Source organism: Macaca nemestrina, chromosome 16 (genome assembly GCF_043159975.1).
Source record: "Macaca nemestrina isolate mMacNem1 chromosome 16, mMacNem.hap1, whole genome shotgun sequence".
Classification (NCBI taxonomy): domain Eukaryota; kingdom Metazoa; phylum Chordata; class Mammalia; order Primates; family Cercopithecidae; genus Macaca; species Macaca nemestrina.
This window is the reverse complement of record NC_092140.1, coordinates 31756024-31776713: the sequence shown is the minus strand read 5'-3', so window position 1 is coordinate 31776713 and position 20690 is coordinate 31756024. Positions and strand designations below refer to the sequence as shown.

Genomic DNA, 20690 nt, shown 5'->3' with positions numbered 1-20690 from the left:
TTGGGTACAATTAACCTCAACGGGGCTAAGAAATTATTATATAAATTTAATACCTGGAAAAAAAAGTTTTGCCTTTTATCAAAAAAATTTTAAGAGGCTTATAATAGGGAGATCACAAATATACATTATGATGCTTCCAACTGTAAATAACACAAAACCCAGGCTCTTCTGGGTTAAAAAAAAAAAAAAAAAAAAAGCAAGGACACTACTAGGTCACATGTGTGAAAAATAATTTCCATAAAGTGCACAGAAGTTGTGGACTTCAGGCACATCTGATCAAGGTTCAAGAGGCCCGTAAGACTGTGATTCTATCTCTCAATGATTCTTGCATCTGCTAGGCTCCAAAATTTCAGCCTTCTTTGCCTGGCTAAAGATAACGTGATCTGCAATCACCTTCTCCATATATGGGAATGAAACCATTATCAAGCAGACTGCCAAGAGGGCTGCTGCTTCTGTTGTCAACCAATCAAAATAAAATGTTGTCAGTTTAGGGGTATTCTGTGGTAAAATAGAGGATAATCCTGATTAAAGGTTCTGGAAATGGGTAATATGTTTTAATTTTTTAATTTTCATCCATAATTCTTGACTTCCTATTGACTTGATTAGTGAAAATGACATTGGTATTCTCTTTTACTTTTCTCTTTCAGATAAGATATTAATTCTTGATTTTTTATTTTTTGTTTTGCTTTTCACTCTCACTGCTTTCTTGAAAGTTCAGACAATAATAATCTCCCTCCATGTGTTGTTCATTTCCAAACTATTATGGTGGTAGGGTAGATGATTAAGTCCCCATTTATTTCAAGTGAGCAGTCCATATTTTTAATAACCTCCACACTGCATGGATATCATTTTACAAATGCATCATTCATTAGTGAATCAGTTCTAAAATATTTACAGAGCATAAAATATGTTCTAAATTCTAGTCTGAGTATATAGCACACAACATTGGCTCTTATAAAACATGGGAGTATCTCCATTAATGTGTCTTATGATTTCATCACATATGTCTTCATCTGACATAGATATTCCACTATGAAAGAACTAATAACAGGGAAAAACTGAAGTATCTCCTTCAGTAATTTATCCTATTAAAAGTGAACAAAAGAAAGTTGAAATAAGGCAGAAGGCATTATCATTGGTCTGAGTGCAAATGTCCTTTTTTTTTTTTTTTTTTTTACCATGTTTGGCCATATTTATGCTAGTATATCAAAATAAGAATGATCGGCAACTAATTATGAAATATATTTACAATAAAATAAAGATAATGAAACAACTATTGGTGTATTTTCAGTATATATTTATTGTACAACATTAGACATCACATTTTAATCATATCCTTGACAAATTAAAGTATTCCTGGAAAAATACATAATAGCATTTAAAGGTTATTGTTTTATGACTACATAAATATACTATATACTATACTATATTAATATAATTTTGAGCTATTTTAGTTGTCACTATAATTTGTTAATGTCAATAAGAAGTGACATTTATTGAGTCTAGAAGCACATAGAAAATTGCCTAATGAAAGTTATATTAATTCATGAATCACAAATATCTGGTTTCCAAGAATTACAAAGGTTCTCTATGTATGGGAACAAGAGAATATATATATATATACACACACACACACACAGAGAGAGAGAGAGAGAGAGAGAAAAATGAAGAAGGAAGAGGAGGGGAAGAGGGGAAGGAGGAGGAGGAGGAGGGGAAGGGCAAAAAGACGTAGAATAAGGTGAACTCGGTATTATCAACTTTTAGGATTTTGTTCCAAAAAATTCTTTATTTGACATTTATTAGATACATTTATTATATGACTGGCATTACTTCTGTGTGGTAAATTATTCTTGTCACAGTTCTAAGAGGAAACAAATACAGTAAAATAAAATATCAATTTTTTAAAAATGCCCAAGGTATAAGAAAACCACAGGGAATGTTCAGTACTATTGAACTAGAAAGAGTTGGAGACCCTAGGAAAACCGAGTGGCAAACAGAGAGAGAAACTGATTATAAGACACTGGAAAAAACATGGTAGTTCTTTAATCTCCACCCTGTTTTCCATAGAGGCCGTACTAGTTTACATTCCTACCAGCAGTGTAGAAGTGTTCCCTGATTGCTGCATCCACGCCAACAACTACTATTTTTTGATTATTTGATTATGGCCATTCTCACAGGAGTAAGGTGGTATTGCATTGTGGGTTTGATTTTCATTTCCCTGATGATTAGTGATGGTTGAGCATTTTTTCATATGTTTGTTTGCCATTTGTATATATTCTGTTCATAATTGTCTATTCATAGCCTTAGCCCACTTTTTGATGGGTTTTTTTTTCACTGATTTGTTTGAGTTCGTTGTAGATTCTGGATATTAGTCCTTTGTCAGATGTACAGATTATAAAGATTTTCTCCCATTCTATGGGTTGTCTGTTTACTCTGCTGACTGTTCCTTTCGCTGTGCAAAATTTCTTTAGTTTAATTAGGTCCCAGCTATTCATCTTTGGTTTTATTGCAATTGATTTTGAATTTTGGGTCATGAAATCCTTGCCTAAGCCAATGTCTAGAAGGGTTTTTCCAATGTTATCTTCTAGAATTTTTATAGATTCAGGTCTTAGGTTTATGTCCTTCATCCATCTTGAGTTGATTTTTGCATAAGGTGAGAGATGAGGATCCAGTTTCATTCTCCTACATGTGGCTAGCCAATTATCCCAGCACCATTTGAAGAAAAGGGTGCCCTTTCCCCACTTCATGTTTTTGTTTGCTTTGTTGAAGATCATCCCACTACTGGGTATCTACCCAGAGGAAAGTAAGTGATTATTCAAAAAAGATACTTGCACACACATGTTTATAGTAGCACAATACATAATAGCAAAGTTGTGGAACCAACCCAAATGCCCATCAATCAATGAGTGGATAAAGAATGTCTGATATATATATATATATGTGTGTGTGTGTGTGTGTGTGTGTGTGTGTGTGTGTGTCTGTGTGTGTGTGTATATGATGAAATACTACTCAGCCATAAAAAGGAATGAATTAACAGCATTTGCAATGACCTGGATGAGATTAGAGACTATTATTCCGAGTGAGGTAACTCAGCAATGGAAAACCAAACATGTATGTTCTCACTGATATGTGGGAGCTAAGCTATGGGAATGCAAAGGCATAAGAATGATACAATGGACTTTGGGGACTTGGGGGTAAGATGGGAGGTGGGGATGGATAAAAGACAGGAAATATGTTGCAGTGTATACTGCCTGGGTGATGGGTGCACCAAGTTGTCACAAATCACCACTAAACTTACTCATGTAACCAAATACCACCTGTACCCCAATCACTTATGGAAAAATAAAATTTAAAAAAATAAGACACTGGAAACAAAACTACCACACAGAAGCTGTGACCTTTGGCCGATGGGTGAAACTGATGGTGTCCTCACAGGGAGTTAACTGAAGAAATAAATGACAACACTTAACTGTCTTTCCCCCTTTCTATTGTTTACCTCTGGCTGAATCTCAACCATTTAGAATCCCAAAGGCAAAGGACCCATTAATATAGTCTATTAGAGTCAAGCTACCAGGGAACAGAGGAGGGCAGTGGAGGATAAAGAGCACCTCTGAAGAGAGAGACGCTTGATATTTAGTCCATAGGAGAAAATGAAAAATTACAGATACATGTTAAAAAATGTTGTTGTTGTTGTTTTTTTTGTCAACCTTGTGGGACTTAGAGAGCTCTGTTTTTCATTGTTCACAGTTATATCCACTGAACTTACAGCATAGTGCCTAGTAAATTTTAGCAACACAGTGCAAATTTTTAAATAAATGAATGCATGAATAAGGAAGCATTGACATCTACTCTTAAATTATTTAAAAGTGGAATAAAGAGTACTCTTGTTTTACCTTGCTCCAGAGAATTAGAATTATGAACAGAGGATTATACATAAAAGGAGGCCAAACAAATGGAATACATTGTTTTAAAAAAACTAGAAATTGTCTGCTAGATAATAAAATGCCATATTAGTGCTGAGCTTTCTGCCAATGGACTCATTCAAGTAGAGATATGGTCTTTTAGAAAGGATAGAGTAGAATGAATACAGGCATTCAATAGGTTCTTGAACTGGCTGAACACTAATATCTCTACCACTTCTAAGAGCCTTCAATTATGGAGCTCACAGGAGAAATTTATTTCAGTCTTAGGATCAGGAGAGCTGTGCTTTTTCTTGAGGAACTGTTTGTTATTAGTCCCTTAGGATATTCTATATCTCTGCAAGGATCTTTGCTTTGACAGTTAGAAATTTTAGACTCAAATTTGTTGTCCATTTTAGCAAATATGTAGAATGTTTTATAACTGTAGGATTTGCATATTAACAGTACCTCTGGGTTTATCTTATTTTTCTTATGTGCACCATATATCTAATCTATTTTTTTAATATTATTGATTATTGTCTGATGTATTTATATGCCTTTGGGGGAAAGAAAGGATATAAACAAAGTCCATAATTCTGTTGTTTGAAAATTCTTAAATTCAAAGAGAAAAACATATGTGGCTGAAAATATATTTAAATTCTCTTACAAAATGCATATTACAGGGATGTGTTTGCACTGTAAATTTTACCTCACCCCTTCACCCTTCAGGAGGTAGATTTATAATTTTCCCAAAAGGGGCTGATGAATGTACATCTTATAAAATAAAAGTTAAAAAAAAAAGAATTTTAGCTAATTTATCTCCTTAAGTTTGAAATTATAAAAATATTTCTGATATTTGAGATAACCTTAGCACGGATTTGAGTACAGAAAAAAATATCAATAAATTCCTAGGAATAATTAATTCAAGTAAATAGATGGCCAGGTTCAATGCCAGAACTGAATCCACTGTGGTGTCAAGGTTGTGTTCATGTCATGTGGAGGCAGTGGGAAACCTCTCTGAAATCAACAACTTTAGAACTAGAAGTATACACTAAAATTAAAGACTGGGTGTGAATGAAAAAAATAAATACATAAGAAAAACAATTGGACAAAAAGATAAAATGGTGCAAGTTAAGCACATCTATGCATAAGAACAGTCTTGCCTTGTTTTTCCTGGACCTCACTCCAACATACAGGCACAGACACCAGGGGACCTCCATCATGAGAGAAAATGAGTCACTGCCACTTTCAAAGGGAACTTTTTTTTGGCAGTAAACCCCAATGTATTTCTCTGTCTGATGCTTATAACTAGGATAGACCTTGCCAACAATGTTTTGGACGTAATTATAATTCATGAAAATATTTGTATGTGTATGTGTTGCTAGTTGAAATATTAAGAAATATTAAGAAAATTTATATTGATTGTAGAAGAAGAAAGATGTTTTTCCTCACCCATTGCAATGTTCATGGTTGAGGCTCTTATAACAGATGACAGATTAAGAAAAGAAAAGCATACAAAAGTATTTAATATAAGCTTTGTATGACACAGGAGCTTTCATAAGGAAATAAAGACTCAAAAAAACAGGAAAATTTGTGTAATTTTATGCCTAGGTTTGATGAAGAGTGGACAGTCATGTGTGAAGTATGATTGGACAAAGGAGGCATGATGTTATGACAACACACTAATGGAAATTAGCAAGTCCTGTTTCTTCAGAGTTTTCTGTGTACCTGTGTCTGCAGGGATCAGGATGTGGCTTTCCTCTGGGTATGGTGAGTGCACTGTTTGAAGAAGGGTGGTGAAACTGCTATGCTCTCTGGGGTATATAACCTGGGGTTCGTTGTCACGTGCCAAGAAAGAATTCAGTACATGGACACATGTGGGTGGGTTAAGGAGTGTAAAGTTTAATAGAATAAAGGAGAGAAGAAAGCAGCTCCTTGCAAGAGAAAAATGTCCAAAAAGGAGGGAGGTGGCAGACTGCAGCAGATTTTATAGGCAGGTTGCAGAAAGCAGTGTCTGATTTATGTAGGGCTCACAGATTGGTTCAATCAGGTATGACATCTACATAGTGTGTGGGGAAGCTTGGTTGCCCACCCTGATCTTATTATGCAATGGACTTTCCAGTTGATCAGTGACATCTTGTTTGCTTCTTACTGTACATGTGGCTAACAAAGAGAAGGGAAGATGGAGCTGCCATCTTGAACATGATTGGTTGAACATGATTGATTGAACATGATTGGCATGACCGCCAGTATCTATGTCTGCAGCTCGATTTTACAGGCTGCTCTTTGTTAGAAAGAAAAATAATTTGGGACTGCTTTTCATTAAAAAGAAAAGCTTTACCAAGGACTCCCATGCCCTTGCTATTTGCCTAAGTAATTCCTTCTTAACTCCTATATCATTGTTATGATCTGTTTCAAAAGAGAAGGGTGAGAGGAAGTAAGAGAATGACCTTCTCACATTTTATTATCTGCTTCAGGAGAGAAAGGATGAGTGGAAGGTGAGAGTCACCTGGCTTCTGCAGCTTTCTCACATGCCTATGTGCCATATTTTGGGGTAGTGTGTACTGAACTCCATCACCAATTAAACTAAACTTAACATGTATGTTTAGTTTCCAGTAAGGAAAACAATTTTCTTTTGTATTGGCATTATTTGATGCTCAAAAAACCAAGTGAAATAAAAATGAAATACTTTAATCTCATTCAACAATCAAGCTTAGTGGGTTTATGTGACCTAAAGATGTCACTTACTATTAAACGAAATTAGAATTGTCATTTAAGCCTAGATTTTGCCTAACAGTTTTTGTCAGGCCTCTGAGCCCAAACTAAGTCATCATATCCCCTGTGACCTGCACGTACACATCCAGATGGCCAGTTCCTGCCTTAACTGATGACATTCCACCACAAAAGAAGTGAAAATGGCCTGTTTCTGCCTTAACTGATGGCATTACCTTGTGAAATTCCTTCTCCTGGCTCATCCTGGCTCAAAAACTCCCCATCTGAGCACCTTGTGACCCCCGACCCTGCCCACCAGAGAACAACCCCCTTTGACTATAATTTTCCTTTACCTACCCAAATCCTATAAAACGGTCTCACCCCTATCTCCCTTCACTGACTCTTTTTTCGGACTCAGCCCACCTGCACCCAGGTGAAATAAACAGGCTTGTTGCTCACACAAAGCCTGTTTGGTGGTCTCTTTTCATGGATGCGAGTTTGTTAGTTTACACACTAACAAAATGGGACTTCCAATCATGACTTATTTTACATCAATGAATAATGATACTAAGAGTTTACTAATACTATATTGTAGAATAATGTAAAATAAGAAACATCGTGCTCCTTTTATGGATAAATATGAATTTCTATAAATAAAGAACCATGTACTGTTTTGGGAAGTCAGGGACCCCAAACGGAGGGACCAGCTGAAGCCATGGCAGAAGAACATAAATTGTGAAGATTTCATGGACATCTATTAGTTCCCCAAATTAATACTTTTATAATTTCTTACACCTGTCTTTACTGCAGTCTCTGAACATAAATTGTGAAGATTTCATGGACATTTATCACTTCCCCAATCAATACTCTTATAATTTCCTATGCCTATCTTTAATCTTTTAATCCCATCATCTTCATAAGCTGAGGATGTATGTTGCCTCAGGACCCTGTGATGATTGTGTTATCTGTACAAATTGTTTGTAAAACATGTGTGTTTGAACAATATGAAATCTGGGCACCTTGAAAAAGAACAGGATAATGCAATTTTCAGGGAAAAAGGGAGATAACCATAAGGTCTGACTGCCTGTGTGGCTGGGCAGAACAGAGTCATATTTCTCTTCTTGCAGCAAGCGAATAGGAGAAATATCACTGAATTATTTTCCCAACAAGGAATAACCCTGGGAAGAGAATGCATTCCCAGAGGGAGATCTCTGAAATGGCCGCTCTGGGAGTGGCTGTCTTATGCGGTTGAAGATAAGGGATGAAATACGCCCTGGTCTCCTCCAATGCCCTCAGGCTTGCTAGTATTAGGAAATTCCAGCCTGGCAAATTCTAGTCACACCAGTTGTCTGTTCTCAAACCCTGTTTCCTGTTAAGATGTTCATCAAGACAATGTGTGCCCAGTGGGACATGGAACCTCATCAGTAATTCTAATTTTGCCCTGACCTTGTGATCTCCCTTCTGCCCTTTTAATCTTTTATTGCCCCTTGAATCATGTGATCTTTGTGATTTACTTCCTGTTCATACCCCCTTCCCCTTTTGAAATCCCTAATAAAAACTTGCTGGTTTTGTGGTTCAAGGGGCATCACGGAACCTGCTGACATGTAATGTCACCCCTGGAGGCCCAGCTGTAAAATTTCTCTCTTTTATGCTCATTCTCTTTATTTCTCAGACCGGCTGACACTTAGGGAAAATAGAAAATAATCTACATTGAAGTATTGGGGGCTGGTTCCCCCAGTAATATACATGTAAAAATATTCTCCTGAAAACATGTATGGCTAAAACAGAAGTTGAACAATTACCTATTTAGTTGAAGCCTGTCATTTTTAAGAATTCCAGTCCCATTGAAAGTGGGTACTGAAAATTTTGTAAACATCTATGTTCTAATCACATTTCACTGGGTAAATTGCTGTTTTAATCCAAAATACTTGTGGAAAACTTTTTGGGAATTCCATTTTGGAAAATGTAAATACTTTTTTACATTCCTACATGATTTTGCTACAGGGCTCACTGCTGTCTCAGTTTTTGAGGCTCAAGGGATCCTCCTGCCTCAGCCTCTTGGATAGCTGGAACTACAAGCATGTGCCACTATGCCTGGCTAAATTTTTGAATTTTTGTCAAGACAAGGTCTCACTTTTTTACCCAGGCTGGTCTCCTGGGATCAAGCAATGCTCCCAATTTAGCCTCCCAAAGTGCTGGGATTACAATCATGAGCCACCATGCCTGGCCTGAATGTATATTCAAAAAGAGAGCACATGGCCAAAACTCTGAAACTCATGCAGTGTAAATCTGAAAGCTGAAGTCATAGTTTTTAATACGTAACAGAACTGTGAGAAAATTTAAATGGTTTGGTCAAAATTATTGCATAATTGGCACCAAACACCTAGACAATTATAGTCAAAATTTCCTTAGTACAACACTCCTAAAAACTAGCTCTTTATAGAACATAAAATTTTTGTAAAAATCATTTTAGTATATAGCAAAAATAATTTTGTATTTTTGAAAAATTTTAGTCATACTTTGTATCTCCTTCTGTCTACGAAATAAGTAAAACTATAAATGTAGTCGAGGGAAGCCAAACTTAAACAACTTGTCAATTCAGCCAGTCACCAAGAAAAAACTGTTTGGACACCAATCATCTAGCAAAATGTTGGTGATAAGTAAATGTGTTGAGTTCAGTTGAATAGTGTTAACTTGTTATAACTATATTGAATTAGTGATATATTAAATATGGGTTTACTACAATCTAACATAAATGAACCTCCAACCTACTGCCCCTTCAGTCAAATAATAAAAGAATAAGACAAAAAATTAAATGCATACACACTCACACACACATACACAGACCCACAGGCAATTCACTCGTATATATTACTGGGGTAGACCTCATTAAAATGGTATCACATAGCAAAATGTAATATAAGAAAGGCTATTTAATATCAAATTCATTATTCCTAGACGTGAATATTTTCGGAAATACAAGATAGGTTAATTTAGGGAAAAAATGAAGAGGGGAGTGAGGAGGCTGATTGATGTGGCTGAACATTTGCTCTTATTCTGATGTACTATTAGCCAAGAAGCTTTAATCAATTTTCACTTTTAGCATGAGATGTGAAGAGCATACGTTTTTCTTTTTCTTTTCTTTTTTTTTTTTTTTTTTTGAGATGGAGTTTCACTCTTGTTGTCCAGGCTGGAGTGCAGTGGTGTAATGTCAGCTCACTGCAACCTCCACCTCCCGGGTTCAAGCAATTCTTCTGCCTCAGCCTCCCAAGTAGCTGGGACTACAGGGGCCTGCCATCACGCCTGGCTAATTTTTTGTATTTTTAGTAGAGTTGAAGTGTCACTATGCTGGCCAGGCTGCTGGTCTCGAACTCCTGACCTTGTGATGCACCTGCCTTGGCCTCCCAAAGTGCTGGGATTACAGGCATACTTTTTTATGCAGATCACCTCAAATTGCATGTGATTGAATTTTAGGATTTATATCCATTAGAATTTTTCAACATGAGATATTCAAAATAATGCCTTAAAAAATTTTTTTAAAGGTAACTCAAACAACTTTTAAAAGTTTATGAAATTTGACAAAGTTTCCTCTAAAAATAATTTTTCCTTTTTCTTTAAATATTAGTAATTTATATTCAAGCTAAATTTTATTTTAAGATTTTGAGTTTTAAATTAATAACTTATTATTAATTAAAAGATCATATATCAAAAGGTTTTTTTCTTTTTGGTATCATTTCACAGTTTACTCACTAAGTCTCACCCAATGAGTCTTATCTTTCTTCAGTGGTCTTAACAATTTTGGCCTTGAGTTAATTAATTCAAAGTCTTCAGGAATGAAAGAACAAACTAGGTTCAGCCATCTCATTTTCCATTGATGGTAAAAGAACTTTAGTAATGCAAGATACTAATCATAAGGCTTAAAACAAAACTGGGTTGCTGCATTATCTTCCAATAATTTAAACATACTAAATATTCAATATGTTTCCTGAAAAAAAATTCACATAACATTTACCTCTAAGTATGTTTCATTTTATAAGCACAGATTATTATTCTGATTTCTTTTATTTATATTTCTTACCTATATATCTTTACTTATATTTCTATATTTCTTTTCATCCAGTTAAATGTTTAAAAATTAAGGACCATGCCTTATCAATCAATGCATCTTTTAAGTCCTGTCACAGCCTGAAGTTTATTTCCAGTTTCTCAGCTGAAGAAACAGAGTTCAGCAGTGCATTTAATTGGAATTTACATGTCCTAACATTTTATTTCCCATCAGAGTGGTTTCAATTTCTGACAAATGGTCTGCTGCATTAAAGTAATCATCAATACAGGAAGTGTTAGTTTAAGAAAAAGATACTAGGAAAGTGAAGAATTTTAAATTACCGAGAGACCTATTTACATTTGAGATTTCCATACCTTTGAAATGTTTAAAACCACTAGCCCTACAAGAGGTATTATGCACCAGTGAGAACAGTTTAGGAAGATTACATTAGAAACTGCTTGCATTTCTCATTGAAGCAAAGATAAATTCATGTGTTCATTACAGTCAAAAAAAAGAAAATATGCAAAACTTTTTAATACTGTCTCGTATAAACACTAAAGACTAATTTATTTCATTGCTGAGAGCAAGTCTTAATTCTTCAATTTGTTAAAAGTAAAATTACTAAAATTATCCTAAGAACTTGTGGTGAAAACAGAAACCTCTTTCTTTTAGTCATGTGACACACATACACACACATAAACACAAGTTTATATTTCTATATTCTGGGAGTTGTAAAAGACAGCATGGATTTGATCCGTTAAATGGCATAAAAAGTGTTGGAAGGATGGATCCAATGTGAAGTAGCAAGGGTAAGGCAGATAATGAAATAATGTCCATGATAACTCTATAAATGGGGCATGAGAAAAAATAACTGTCTAAATTGTTATTTATTCTATCATTAGCACTAGTCTACAATCAGCAACCAAAGAATATGTGGTTTCAATCACATGAATATTTAATACTAGCAAGACATTTAGACAGAAATCCGAATTTATTCCTAATTTTGTAAAGTGTTCAGCAGTTTTCCATTAAGAGATATGTCCATAGACACCAGTATTTCACTTAGTGAACTGGGATGGGATAACGTTCTACTTCCAAGCCATCTTCCACAGCATTATTTTGAGTTTTCTTCCACTGTTCAATCCTTAAGGCAATGGCAGAATACATGATTAGTAAGAGAGGAGAATGCATGTATGCTAGATTCTTTTGGCACTATATTTGGATAAAGAACTTCAATCCAAAGTAGTATGAGCATACTCAGGTTATCTCTGAGATTACTATTTTCAAAGTATAATTGAGAGTAAGTAACTCTAAACAAGAAAGGTAGTAATTTGTATTTATGCTATGAACAGGATAAAGAAAAATAAGTTGTAATTCTCTTAAAGTATAAAAAACTAATTTAAATATTGCAAATTAATTAAAGAAAACAAAATATTGTACAACTAGCTAGTAAAACGAGCCTTAATTTGATGAGGTATTGATACACAAAGCATTGTGATTAATATCAGACTTATTATCTTTGAAGTTAAATAATATAAATACTGAATTTGCTGTATCTCAGAGGTTCTGGTATGTTACATTTTCATCTTCATTAATTATTTTTTAAATTTCTGTCTTAATTTTGTTGCTGACTAAAAGACAGTACAGGAGTATCTTGTTTAAACCATATGTATTTGTATAGCTTCAAGAGTTCCTCTTGAAATTGATGTCTAGTTTTATTTTGCTATTGTCTGATAAAATACTTGGTTTGATTTTGAGTTTTTAAAATTTATTGAGACTTGTTTTGTAGCCTAACAGATGGTCTATCTTGGAGTATGGAGTTAGTCCAACCTCTCCGGAAAACAGTATGAAGATTTCTCAAAGAATTAAAAATAGTTCTAACATTTGAACCAGATATGCTATTATTGGGTAACTATCCAAAGGAAAATAAATTATTATGTCAAAAAGATACCTGTATAGTATTAAAAAGATAGCTGTATAGTATCAAAAGTAGTATATTTATAGCAACACTATTTATAGTACCAGTAGTATATGGACTAAACCAAAGTGCTCATCAGTGGATGGTTAGATAAAGAATAATTGGTATATACGTATATAATAGAATAGTACTAAGCCATAAACAAGAATAAACTCATGTCTTTTGCAGTAACACGGATGGAACAGAAGGTCAATTATCTTAAGTGAAATAACTCAGAAACAGTCAAATACTGCATCTTCTTACTTATAAGTGAGAGCTAAGTAATATGTACACATGGACATAGAGTGTGGAACACTATACATTGGAGACTTGGAAGTGTGAGAGGGTGGGAGCAGGGTGAGGGATGAGAAATTACTTAAGGGATACAATGTACACTATTCACATATTCATGTCACAAAACTGCACTTGGGCCCCCTACATTTATACAAAATATATATATACACACATATGTATATATACATGTGTGTATATATACATATGTATACACATATATGTGTATATATACTGCTATTACAGAAGCTTCTATTTAATATTTAATATTATGCTGAAAGATAAAAGTAAAACCATTAGTACCTTACTAGTATACTAGTACCTTACTAGTATACTATTAACTACTTTAAAAATCTAAAAGAAAAAATACAGCCGGGCGCGGTGGCTCACGTCTGTAATCCCAGCACTTTGGGAGGCCGAGGCAGGCGGATCACGAGGTCAGGAGATGGAGACCATCCTGGCTAACACAGTGAAACCCTGTCTCTACTAAAAATACAAAAAATTAGCCGGGTGCTGTGGCGGGCGCCTGTAGTCCCAGTTACTCGGGAGGCTGAGGCGTGAACCTGGGAGACGGAGCTTGCAGTGAGCCGAGATCGCGCTACTACACTCCAGCCTGGGGGACAGAGCGAGACTCCGTCTCAAAAAAAAAAAAAAAAAGAAAAAGAAAAAATACAGTGAAAAAAATATATATTCACAGTCAGAATGTTTATAAGATTTCAAGGGATAATTTTTATAAGGTGTGTACTAGAACATAGAGAAAAGCAGAAATGTTACTAAAGGTCAACATGATATAAGAAGTTCATGAAAATTTGCACTGAATGTTGGACAGATGACAGTTATCTGTACCAGTTAAAACTGGATTTAATGCCTGTATTAGTCCATTGTCACACTGCTAATAAAGACATTCCTGAGACTGGAGAGTTTATAAAGGAAAGAGATTTAATTGACTCACAGTTCAGCATGACCAGGGAGGCCTCAGGAAACTTACAATTATGGCAGAAGGGGAAGCAAACATGTATTTTTTCACATGGTGTCAGGAAGGAGAGGAATGTGAACCAAGTGAAGGAGGAAGCCCCTTATAAAACCATGACATCTCATGAGAACTTACTATCACAAGAAGAGCGAGAGGGTAACCACTCCCATAATTCAGTTACCTCCCACTTGGTCCCTCCTGTGACACATAAGGATTATGGAAACTACAATTCAAGATGAGAGTTTGGTTGGGACACAACCAAACCATATCAATGGCATATAATATATATGTGTACGCAGAAACATATTAACATCAGGGTCTATGTTACTCATTCAACGTTTCTGGGCAGAACCTTCGTGGCTTGGTGAAGCTACTCAATGAAATCATCAATATCTTGGCTTCTTTTATCTTTCTCTTGCATTAATCTTAGCAGGAACATATTTTGAAGATAAACAGAATTTTATTGAACACGAGATATGGGGCTATAAATGAAAATGAGAAATCTCAATCACTACAAGTTTTTGAGTATCAATTTGAGGAACAGAGTTGTTATCAACTGAGATTGGTAAGATGCTGGTAGATACAGGGTAGATCAGTAGCTCATTATCAGTAGTTATGTAGGAAAGTGCATGCACAAGCCTGGACATGTCTATTCTGGAGATGTAATTTGGGATCATGATCATACACAGATATGAGTTAATGTAATGATACTGAAATTTATCCTCAAAGGAATATATGCAGATAGAAAAGAGGACCAAATACTGAGCCCTGAAAGAGTTCAACAGTATAAGTTAGCACAGGAGCAGAGAAACCAGCAAAAGAATCTTAAAAGTAGTGCCTGTTGAATCAAGTGAAAACATAAGAGAATAAGCTGACTTGGAAAAAAGTGAAAAGAATGAATTGAGGGTAGTTATCACAAAGAAAGGCCAACCAATGCAATGGAAGGAAAAAAAATGCAAAACATATATTTGGTAATAGTATATTAAGGAATCTATATAAGGAATTTCTACAACTTAAAAACAACAACCCAATTACAAATTATCAAAGGATTTTCTGTATTAGTCTGTTTTCATGCTGCTGAATACCTGAGACTGGGCAATTTACAAGAAAAAGAGATTTATTCACTCACAGTTCCACATGGCTGGGGAGGTCTCACAATCACGGTGGAAGGCAAGGAAAAGCAAGTTACACCTTATGTGGATGATAGCAGGCAAGAAGAGAGAGCTGTACAGAAAAACTCCCCCCCCCCCCTTTTTTTTTTGAGACGAAGTCTTGCTCTGTTGCCCAGGCTGGAGTGCAGTGGCACAATCTCTGCTCACTGCAAGCTCTGCCTCCCAGGTTCATGCCATTCTCGTGCCTCAGCCTCCGGAGTAGCTGGGACTACAGGTGCCCGCCACCACACCCTCCTATTTTTTGTGTTTTTAGTAGAGACGTGGTTTCACTGTGTTAGCCAGGATGGTCTCGATCTCCTGACCTGGTGATCCACCCTCCTCAGCCCTCCCAAGTGCTGGGATTACAGGCGTGAGCCACCGCGCCTGGCCGAGAGCTCCCATTTTTAAAATGGATCTTGTGAGACCCATTCACTTTCATGGAAAATGGCATGGGAAAGACCCGCCCCATTATTCAATCATCTCCCACTGGGTTCCTCCCACAACATGTGGAATTATGGGAGCTACAAGATGAGATTTGGATGAGGACACAGAGCCAAACCATATAAACTTAAACATACATTGCTCAAAGAAACATATATAAATGGCCAATAAGCACATGAAAAGATGCTCAACATTACTAATCATTAGAAAAGCAATTCAAAAGCTACAAACCACAATGAGATATTACCTTACACACATCAAGATGGGCATTATAAAAAAAAGAAAATAATAAAGGTTGGCAAGAGTAGAAGTTGGAACCCTTATGTACAGTTGGTGGGAATGTAAAATGTACTGCCATTGTAGAAAACAGTATTGAGGTGACTCTAAAAATAGAAAATAGAATTACCATTTGGATATAGCCCCACTAGTAGAATATACCCAGCAACGCTACTACTGGATATATATCCAAAGTAATTCAAAGCAGATTCCAAAGTGATGTTTGCATACTTTCGTCTACTATCGCCTTATTCACAATACCCAATAAGCAAAAGAAACTCAAATTTCCACTGTTGAATGAATGGGTTTAAAAATGTAACTCTATATATATGTATATATATATATATGAATATTATGCAGTGTTTAAAGAGAAGAAAATCTTCTCTCATACTATAATATGGATGAACCTCAAGGTCATTAAGCTAAGAGAAATAAGCCAGTCACAAAAGGAAAGGTACTGTATGATTCCAGTCACATAAAGCATGTAAAGTCATAAAAATTATAGAAGCACAAATAGAAAGATGATTACTGAGGTCTGGCTAAAGGGGGAGGAATTAATGTGTAGTGAGTACAAAGTTTCAGTGTTGCAAAATGAAAAATATTATACAACTCTTCTGCACAAAATGTGAATGTACTTACTACTGAACTGTAAACTGAGAGGAAAATATCTTAGGTCCCTTCAAGCTGGGAAATGCTCAGGACAAATCTGCCCCCCATTCTATTCAAAGTCATCTCTCTGCTTACAGGGATAGATGCATATTCTGATTGCCTCTTCCGGAAAGATTTATCAGCAACTCAAAAGGACACAACCATCTGTCTCTCACCTACCTGTGACCTGGAAGCCCCCAGTTGGTGGGGGTGGGGTGGGCCTTGCTTTGAGCTGTTTCCCCCTTTCTACACAGAACTAATGTACTTCTTACATATATTGGTTGATGTCTCATGTCTCCCTAAAATGCATAAAACCAAGCTGTGCCCTGACCAACTTGGGCACATGTCGTCAGGACATCCTGAGGCTGTGTCACGGGTGCATCCTCAACCTTGGCAAAATGAACTTTCTAAATTAACTGAGACCTGTCTCAAGTTTTGGGGGTTCACAACACTTAAAAATAGTTAAGATGGTAAATTTAATGTACTGTGTTTTTTTCTTACATTAAAAAAAGGATAAACTTAGAGCTTATGCCAAATGGTTCTGTGAGATCAAGCAGAAAATGAAGATCAAAAATAGACCATTGGTTTTAACAACATTGACTCATTGGTAGCTTCAAGAGCTGTAGTTTTGACAGCTTGGTGAAAGCTAGATTGTGTTGATTCAGACAGGAGTGAAAATGGGATTTGAGCCAGTGAGATTACATAACTTTTTTATTCTTTGAAGTGTTTTGTCCAAGGCGGAGCAAGTAAATATAGCTGTAGCTGGGTAGATATTTAGAAACTTCCCTTTCTCTCTCTCTGAGAAAAGGTAAGTTCCTTCCACCAGTGAGCCTGTATAATCAAAAGCCAAGTTAGTTACTTCCTAGATACAATGGGGGTATAGGCATTGGGTAAATACACCTGTTACAAATAGAAGAATTTGACTAAAACAAAGGGACTACATGCAAGTCTGAAATCCAACAAAGTAGTAAGTAAATCTTAAAGCTCTAAAATAATCTTGGAGAATCTCTCACTATATATATAGATATCTATATCTCTATATAAAGACAAATATGTGTCTATCTTTAGTAAAAACAAAATCCATGATGTTGCAGAGAGAAAAGAGTGTTAACTGATGTTCTTCCATAGCTGAAAGGAGTTAGGATCTAGTGTACATATAGAATGACTTGATTTTGATGGGAGCATCCATATTTGTAGGTTAATAGCTGGGAGCAATGTATGTGTAGATGTAGTGGTGTGAATTTTTGAATGGTTCCACACTGGCTGCTATTGTTTATTTCAGCTTCAGCTTTTCTCCTGCCTTCCTGGCAAGGGAAAATATAATGAAATAATGGTGAGAAAAAAATAGAGTTTATGTCAGGAAAGCAAAATTATCCCAGATATTCTCAGCAAATATCATTTATGGATATTCAGTGACCACCATTTTACCTAATGCTAATGAATGTTTTGCTTTATTTTTTCTAGGTGAGCATCTTATTGCCCTGGAAAAGATTGTGGTTTTGTTTCAAGGAAGAAGAGAAGAATGACATTTTTGCAGGTAAGAGGCCATCTATTTTATACTCAATGATTATCTCAAAATAATTTTTCATAGAAATTGACAAGCTGGAGTTAAAAGTCTTATAGACAAGAAAATTGCCAAAGAAAAAAATGTTTAATTAAAAAAAGGGTAGGCCAGGCACGGTGGCTCACGCCTGTAATCCAAGCACTTTGGGAGGCCGAGGTGGGCAGATCACGAGGTCAGGAGATCGAGACCATCCATGCTAACACGGCCTCCACTAAAAGTATAAAAAATTAGCCAGAGGTGGTGGCGGGCACCTGTAGTCCCAGCTACTCGGGAGGCTGAGGCAGGAGAATGGCATGAATCTGGGAGGCGGAGCTTGCAGTGAGCCGAGATCGCGCCACTGCACTCCAGGCTGGGTGACAGAGTGAGGCTCTGTCTCAAAAAACAAAACAAAGCAAGGGCAGCACATATGTGTATTCAGTGTCTGGCTATTAAAGCATTATCAAGCAATAGCAATTAAATGAGAAATGCTTCAGTTATAAACATTTATTAATATGACACAATATGGTCCAGAAAAATTATAATTCTAATGTAAACTAGAAGGCCTTAACACTCCGTTTGGCTTGACTAAGATATTCTCCCGACTCTAAGCCCCTGTCCCTCCATGTCTTAGAGGGCTTATTTTAGAAAAGTTATAATTGTAATGAGTTCTCAGGTACATTGAAATGTAAATCATCTCCTAAACTCTTGCCAGTTTTACAACCCAGGAATGCCTTGGACCTTGGAGTTATCCCTCTAAAATGTAATCTTTAAGAGAAGTAGAGCCTGTATCTTCCTCTGTCTGTGGGAAGGTAGGGGCCTAACTTCAATAAACACAAATTAACAAGCACACTGGCCTAATTTCACTGGCAACCCTGACTTTAACGTCCTCCAGTTGTTTTTTTCACTAAGTCACTTCGGTGCTTAAAAATTCTCCTGCATTTTTTTTCCACAAGAATTGGGTTTTGTCTCCCAATTAGGATAGACTTGACTGCAATTGCAATAGCCTTGAAGTCTTCCTTGCCTGCTTAACTCTCTCCTGGAATTTCTCTTTGACAAATGAAACTGTATGTGATGGCAGTGATATTACAAAGCTATAAAATTGTATGATTCTTTATTCATAAAATTGCATGAGAAGATTGGGTATCCAATTGGGGAATATATTTCTGTTTCACACTAATTGCAAAAATAAAATCCAAATAAGTTAAAAATATAAATGCTAAACAAATTCATGAAATTATAAAAATGTAAATTAATGCAGTTATTTTTTTTTCATAAAAATATATTTTGTATGCTTAATTTTTTTAGGAGGCTGGTATAAGCACTAGAAACTGATAAGACATATTATCCTTACTGTCATTAAAAATATCAATCTAAAGACAACTACCAAACCAAATATTCAATACTTCTATACTTCAAAAGATGTTGTACAAATAGAATAAATATTACTGACAACCTAAAAGGAAATATATCATACACACATGCTCACACACACACACACACAAACACGCATATGTAAGAATGCATCGCTCAGCATGGTGGATCATGCTTGTAAACTCAACCATTTGGAGGGTTGAGGCAGGAGGATCACTTGATGCTCGGAGTTTGAGAACACCCTGAGCAACATAGCAAGGCCCCATCTCTGCAAAAAGATAAAAAAGTGAGATGAGAGTGGGGATGTGCACCTGTAGTCCCAGTTACTCTGGATGCTAAGCCAGGGGGATCACTTGAGCCCAAGAGAAAAAGGAAGAAAGGGAAGGAAGGAAGGAGAAAAAAAAGAATATGTTGACCATATCTATAAAACAAAAAGTAGAAGTCTGCAAAGGAAGCCAGGCAAAATATATGAATAGATAATATATAGAAGAGCAACTTGGTTACAAAATGTTTAAAAAGGAAGCTCATGCTTTATAGATAAGCAATGCAAGTAAGCAAAAACAAAGCGAAGTATGTCATTCAAATAATTACAACTAACAATACATAGAAAAGTTTGGAAAATATTTAAAAGTGATTATATCAACCATCATGAACAAAAGTTATCACATCAACATTTGAAGCATAATTTTGCCCTATTCATATAAAACACCATGATATTGGAAAGCCAATTCTTAGTATATAACTAAAATAAGTGAGTTAAGCAAAGAATGCATGTGCAAGAAAACATTGCAGCTTTGTTTGTGATACAGAAAAAAGAACAAAAACAAAGAGCAAAAAGCAGAATTGGGTGACTCAAAAAGTAAATTGCAACACAGCAATTTAAAAATATACCAGAATATATGGCCTAGAATGAAAAGATAAATTTGTTAGTGCAAAACAACAAATAGGATGAACTGAATTCCAGACACATATTGAAATAGGCTCTCACATATGAACATACATATGCATAAAACCCCATTATATATTTTCATGGAGGCCTATAAAAATTGAATAAATATAGAGAATAGATTGAAATCAAATGCATAAAGCTTTATACAGCCAGAAGACTTTGGCCTTATTTTCAATGTGTAAATTTGTACAATGAGAATGTAATCTGGCATTATTTGGGAATTAAATTACTGCACAGAATAGAAAATCATTCCTAAATGTCTTAGAAATAATAATAATATTTAAAAATATGATAGCAGTATCAAATTGCTGGTCTCAAAGAAGAGCACTAGAAAATGTTTGAGTTTCCAAAGAAATGTATATTTCATTTAAGTTGGTTCTTATATAAAGTATTAATTAAATAAGTATGATCAAAACCTTTGACTGTGGGAATAT

General features: G+C 35.6%; 1 long non-coding RNA gene across 2 annotated transcripts in view; it reads left to right on the top strand.

Moving 5' to 3' along the window:
• Positions 1–17214: 17214 nt before the first annotated feature.
• Positions 17215–20690, top strand: part of LOC105481686 (uncharacterized) — a 171235-nt gene continuing 167759 nt past the window's right edge. For both annotated transcript variants that reach the window (XR_003018023.2, XR_011614710.1), the window contains exons 1-2: positions 17215–17360; positions 17858–17930. This is a non-coding gene — a long non-coding RNA (uncharacterized lncRNA). The remainder of the gene's footprint in view (positions 17361–17857; positions 17931–20690) is intronic.